Raw genomic sequence first — 6,462 nt, forward strand, 5'->3', positions numbered from 1 at the left:
TTCCCCTTGTAGTGGAGTTGTAGCAATGCCATTTTCGCTTCATGGGGGAAGTTTACTAGCACAGCGGAATCTCTCAATATCATCAATCTATAAATTGAAATGAGCCATTAGAGTGAGACAGTCCCTGCAGATACCAGGTCAACGTTTAAATCAATAATATTGGACGACACTGGCAACACATTGGTCATAGAGCCGTGAGTCAGCTACGCTACTGCAAATCAAATTGATGGGCAAACGAATGTGATTTGGCATCAAAAAAGACTTGGGGTGGCATTCATACAATCTAGTCCACTGCTTAGGATGTCGAAAGATACAGGGGGTGTTACAGTGGAATCACTGGAGGGTGACTCGCTATAGAGTGATTGATACTTGCTTTTTGTGAGACCAAAACTGTGTGAGTAGTATTGACAGTGTGGCTTTGTAGAAACGAGGCCAGGTGAAAGCAGGACCCTGGAGTTCATGTTTGCTCCCTGGCTGGCTGGCCTTGTGTCTTCTTCTGTACCCATCTCCTATCTCTGGGATGGGAGAACAGTTCCAGAGCAGGGAAAGTCAATGAGGTGGAGGCATGTTGGGAGGGCTGCAGTTTCTCTTGGCCAGAGGCACCGTGAGAAACTCAGAACTCAGGTAGCCTTGGAGATGGGGACAGAGATCAGGCTTAGGGACCAGGGAGCAGACCAACGTGTATCTGAGGTCAGAGTGAGCTGCTGTTCAGGACCAGTCAGTGTTGACATAGAAGGAGGCCAGGTACCCAGCTCTTTTACACTGAGGCTCCTGCTTCTGTCGAGCCCCTGGAAGCCATCCCACCCCATGAGCTCGAGTTCTGAAGGTCTTGGACGTAGGCCTTATCCCATGCAATAAAGATGCCCTCACCTGAGAGCACTTGTTAAGATGTTGGAATGTGAGATCACGTTCTGAAGTCCTAGGTGGACATGGATTTGGGTGACTCTCTTCAATGCCTGTCTGTCTTACCATCTCTGACACTGCATCTTCAGGATCCCCTTGCTGCTCTTTGGATCTTGAGCAGTCACTGGGACTGGGATTGACAGTCTGGAGAGAATGGAGTTTCCGTCAATGCTTCAGCCCTCTTCCCGGCAGCTTGCCCTTCAGTGTTTTTTCTTTCTCTTGTTATATCCATTACACTGGCCACCATGACTAAGCTTCTGTGCCGTAGAGGATGGCCCTCATACAGGCTGTTTGCCATGGTGGGAACAGAGGTCCCTTCATTGTCCTTATTGGTCATCTGCCTTGCCTCTGTACATCCTACCTTTTATACACTATAAAGCAATTTATACCTCGTGGAATTTACACATGGTGCACTTTCTCTAGTTACCAAAACGTAGGGAGTATTTCTAATCTACGAAATCATGGTAAAGCAACTTTTACCATGGTAAAGTAACCTTTAAACTACGGCAACCTGTACGTGCCTTTGCGTGCACCAATCTCACGAACAACTCCGGACTTGCTCAAGAAAAGATCGTATCCTCTTTGAAACATGGTCAACGATGACACGAATCGTTGTCCTGTAGATAAGGCAGCCCAACACAGTGCTGTGGAAGCTAGCTAGCTCGCAATATTGCTGGGTGGAAGACACAGGCTGGTAGGACGGAGATAGCAAGGCCATCTTGGTGAAAAACAATTGCCTTAGTTTCTCCTTGCGATGTCCTGTGCCTGCTGCAAGCTTCTGTTTTGATTATGAGGCCTCTGACTAATTAAGTATTAGTCCATTTGATTATCTTTCAGGAGACAGGGCTTCCACGGGAAATAATGATTTATTCATCTCCATAATAAAATAGATTTTTTTGTGCACGTTTCTCATTTGTAGTCGAGGCAACCCTGTGTCTTCTGGGCTGATGGCTCCAGGAGTCTACACTGCGTGTGGCGTTCTCAGTTAACATGCAGGAAATTGAAGTCAGCCATTTAACCTTTGTGCCTCAGTTATTCGATCTGCAAATGGGCAATGATTATGCCTTTGTTAGAGAGAGGAAGCAGGAAATCTGGAGGGACTGGAAGCCTGATGAGCCCAGCATTTAGATTTATCAGATACCTCGGGCATGTAAAAGTGCTGTGTGTGCATACAACATGGCCGTGAAAGGTTTCCATGCAGCAACACCGTGTTAGCCATGAACTCACCGAGAGGCTGAATTTTAAAGATGGCAGAACTCTGTCCTTGATGTTTAATGACCTCCCAACATGATAAGAAGCCACAGCGCTGGTCACACCATGTGGCCTTTCCAGTTTCTAAGAGCTCAGACTTCTCCAATGGGAAAAACTGGGAGACGACCATGGGCAGGAAGTGGAAGTTTATGAGAGGCAGCAAACAGCTCATGTCTTCTGAAGGTCTCCTCAGAGCACACGGAATGCATGTTCCATGCCAGTGTTCCCCAAAGTGTGACCCCCACACTGCGGGGATGTGGGGTTAGGTGCTGTACTCACAGCAACACTTCTGTTGATGTTGTTGTCGACTGCTTTCCCCGAGTGACAGCATCATGGCAGGGTAGCTGGGAGCACACTCGGCAGGATGAGTGGGGAAAGCACTAGTAAATAGGAGAGCATTAAACACACGGCTGTTAGCTGAGGTATTGGCAGAAGCCTGGATGCTACCCAGATGAGACTCTTCACCACAGTCCTCAGTGATCAGGACATTAGTCTCAAAGCTTGGCAAACTGGTTGAGCAGGAACACTTTGCTTTAAATCTGAACTCTTGCACAGGCTCCAAGGTAACTTTCGCTTTCCCCTTTACACCGAGGTATCCTACCACGTTGGAGAATTTATTTGTTGGGCTTTGGTGTCAGTATCTGCACAACTGAGGAGCCAACGAGTCTGTTTGGTGCCTTAGAATGAAGATTGTTATGTCAACCTCATAGGATCATCAGGAAAGAGTCTCAGAGAAGTGGTGTCTACACTGGCTTGACCTGTGCATGTCTTGGAATAGTCCATACCTCAGTTAGTTCATACCACCGTGGGCATCACCATTCCCTAGTCAGGCGGGTCTGAGCTGCATGAGTGGAGAAACTAAGCTGAGCAAGCATGTGGTTAAGTTTGCATGAATTTCTCTCTGCTCTTGACTGGATGAGATAGGATTATCAGTCGAAGTTCCTGCCTTGACTTCCCCACAGTGAAGGGCTGTCCCCTGGAAGTGTGAGCTGAAACACACCCCTTTCTCTAAGTTGATTTTGTCAGCGAATTTTAATTACAGAATTTTATTGTAGAAAATGGAACTAGAACAAATGTCGATTTTAATCTACCAGGGGAATTCCCCACAAGTTTCATCTGGTCTTATTGAAGAGATGCTGTCAGTGACTCTCAACAAACTTGGAAGAAAAACACAGAAAGAACTATAAAACATGGGGAACATGACAGGAGTTGAGGGTCACATTTTCAGGGTAGTTTTGGGTACAGAGGAACTCATGTAATTTGCTTGCGTTTCAGGATCGTGCTGTGAAAGCCTTTTTATTTTAGCGCTGTGGTTTTTGTTTTGTGTTGTAATGTTTCTTGTGGTTTACCAGAAATTAAGCAAATGAAAGGAATTAAAAAAGTGCTAAGGCACTATAGGCATGACTTAACATCTCAGCGGAGTGTGGGCTTGGGGCACTTGGTGAAGGAACTGGGGGCAATTTGTTGGGGGCAAATGGAACATGAAAATGGGAAGGTGATGGACAGATTGAAGGAAGCAGGACAGGAAAGAAGGAACCCCATATGCCATTTCCAGCCCTTGGTCTCCTGGGGAGACACTGGCTCTCTGTGTGTACTCTTCATGGATGCAAGTTGGGGGCCCAAACCCCCTAACAGGTCTAGGCATCTACAGTGCAGGGTAGGATGTGGCTGGCAGAAGATCTCCTAGACCACCATCCCTCTGGATCTCACGTTCTTCCCAGAAGTGGGCTGGCTCTTTGCTAATGCACAACTTGCGTGTCTAGTACTCATATGTGTATATACTTGACTGTCTAGTAGGGTAACTTACTCGATGGTGATGTCATGGTCTCTGTCTTACCTCATCTCTTACTCTGTGTCTCATGCTATCCTTCCCAGTGCCTCACTCTCCTCTCCTGTGAAGTTCTTTCTTAGCCCAAGGGAAATGCCTTTCAAGTTTATAATTATCATTAGAGACGGCATCTAGGCTGTTGTGGAACTCACTGGGTAGCCCCTTGAGATCCTCTTATCTCATACAAAATGCCGGCATCTCAGGCATGGACCTCAATGCCCAGCTACACTGATCTTCAGAAAGCCTCTTTAATTATTGTCACAAATACACATGGTTTCCTGGTGGACTTTCTTTTCGGATTCATTTATTCAGGACCATCGTTTCCTTTGGATGAAGAGGTTGGTTCGTTTTTTACGGAAGTCTGTTTTGAAGGCAGAACTAGCATGCACTGATAACTAGTGACAACTGTAAATCACTCTCAGTTCAGTTCAGTCAGGAGCGAGAGTGTGGAGGTATGGAAAATGAGAGAAAGAATGGCACATGGTGGGACCCTCTGCATGACAGTGAGGTACCTCAGGCAGCTGCAGAACACTGCAGAGGATGTGAGACCTTGCAGACTGTGATGAGACCCACGGATAACTCTGGAACCTGATAGATAGCTTTGAGAAACTGCAGATGACTATGGAACAAACCAACAACCTTGAGACCTTGCAGACAGCATGAGGCACTGCAGATGGCCATGAAACTCTGCAGAAGGTTACGAGACCACCTTGCAGATGGTCGTGAGATCCTGCAAATGACCATGAGACCACCATACAGATGCCTGTGAGAACGCTCTGCAGTCGGCCATGAAACCCTGCATAAGATTGTGAGGCCCTACAGATGCTATGAGCCCTTTAGTCAGTGATGGGGGTTGCCCTGGTTGACCATGCAGTGAAGCTCATCTCCACCCTGCTGTTTCCTGTAATCCCCCTCACTCTTGCAGAAACATTGGGAAATGTGACAGTTCAATGGGGAATGCTGAAACACCTTGTCATCCTGTCAATAAAGAGACAGGATGGCCATTCCTTATCCCGACCATTTGGTGCAGACATACAAGCATTCTCCACAGACTATCTTGACTCTCAACATTAATATTATTCTATGATTATTTCAAGTATTTGTTCTCCGAAATGGTTAACATGATTCCCGATGTTTAGCCATTCTTCAGTTCTTAGAAATAAAATTTACCAGATGGATTGGAAGCACAACGGAGAGACCTCATTGGTGTCAGGCTTCTGGTTGCAGCTCTATGCCGGGCAAAGTTCACCCAGAATTCTGCTACTGCAAACACCTAGATATGCTGAATAAAAATAGAAGAAGCCTCACTCCAAGGAAGGGGCCAGATTCCAGAACCAGAGCCAGCCCTGCGGTCATGAGTGAATGGGAGCAGCTGATTAGGGCCGTGGAGGGCACCGGAGGTTGGAATCAGCCCCAGCCCAGACACACGAGGACAGAGGAAGAGTTGAACCTATTTGCCCTGTCTTAACGGGAGAACCTGACCTGTCAGTATCCTCACAGAAAAGACAGCAGAACTCTCTGCCTGAGTTTCCTGTTAAAGGGACACAAGTTACCCCTTTCTCAGGAACACAGTGGAAGATTCTCTGTGTTCTGGGAAGAAGCAGCGTCAGCCTAGAATGCTGATGCAGAGGTGTTGGGAGGGCATGCAAGTTCACTTCTGGACAAATGCTGCAGTTTCATGCAGGAAATGTTAGTTGACAGAAAGTCTGGAAACTGCATGAAGAAGCGTTAATCCTATGCTGTTACTTACTCCTTGTGGAGGGGCCTGGGATAGAGGGGGAGGGCGCGGAAGGGAGGAGTGCAGACGTGGGCTGATTTAAATGAAGAACGAGCGTATGGAGTAGAAGCCGAGCTTTCTTCGGACTGACCTGAGGCTGTAGAGGTTGTCGCTAAAGAGTTATAAAGAGTGTGCACTTGTGAAAAAAAATGGAGGCAAAGAGAACAAGTGAGCAATTAAATGTGTTCAATTAAGTGTATTGTAAAGGAGTGGTGAAAACCAATGAGGTGACGTTCTAAGAGGAGAACAAGATCGATCACACGGTGCACATGGAGAAAACCAAGATAGATCACATGGCACACATGCACATACAACTTCAGAATAGCTGCTTCACCGACATGTCCAACAGTTGTCAGACACATCAACATAGGACCGACGTTATGGGTGTGAGTGTACGTGTGTGTCTATAAGTGTATACACCACTGACCTGTAGCCTCCACTCACTGGTACGTTGACGTCCTGACCCTCTGTGCGACAGTATTGCATTTTGGAGTTTGTGTTCCAAAGAGGTAACTAAGGTTAAACAAGGCCACAGGCTGGGCCTTTATCCAACATGACAAGTGTCCTTCTAAGAAGATTGGAGAACTGGCATGTTGGTACCAGGGAAGAGAGCGTCTGGGGACACAGAGAGAAGGCACCAGTTGCCATGGCAATAGTCCTCAGGGAAAATAAGACCGGACCTCTAGATGTCCCGTTTCGTATG

Source organism: Rattus rattus, chromosome 13, assembly GCF_011064425.1.
Source record: "Rattus rattus isolate New Zealand chromosome 13, Rrattus_CSIRO_v1, whole genome shotgun sequence".
NCBI classification, from domain to species: Eukaryota; Metazoa; Chordata; class Mammalia; order Rodentia; family Muridae; genus Rattus; species Rattus rattus.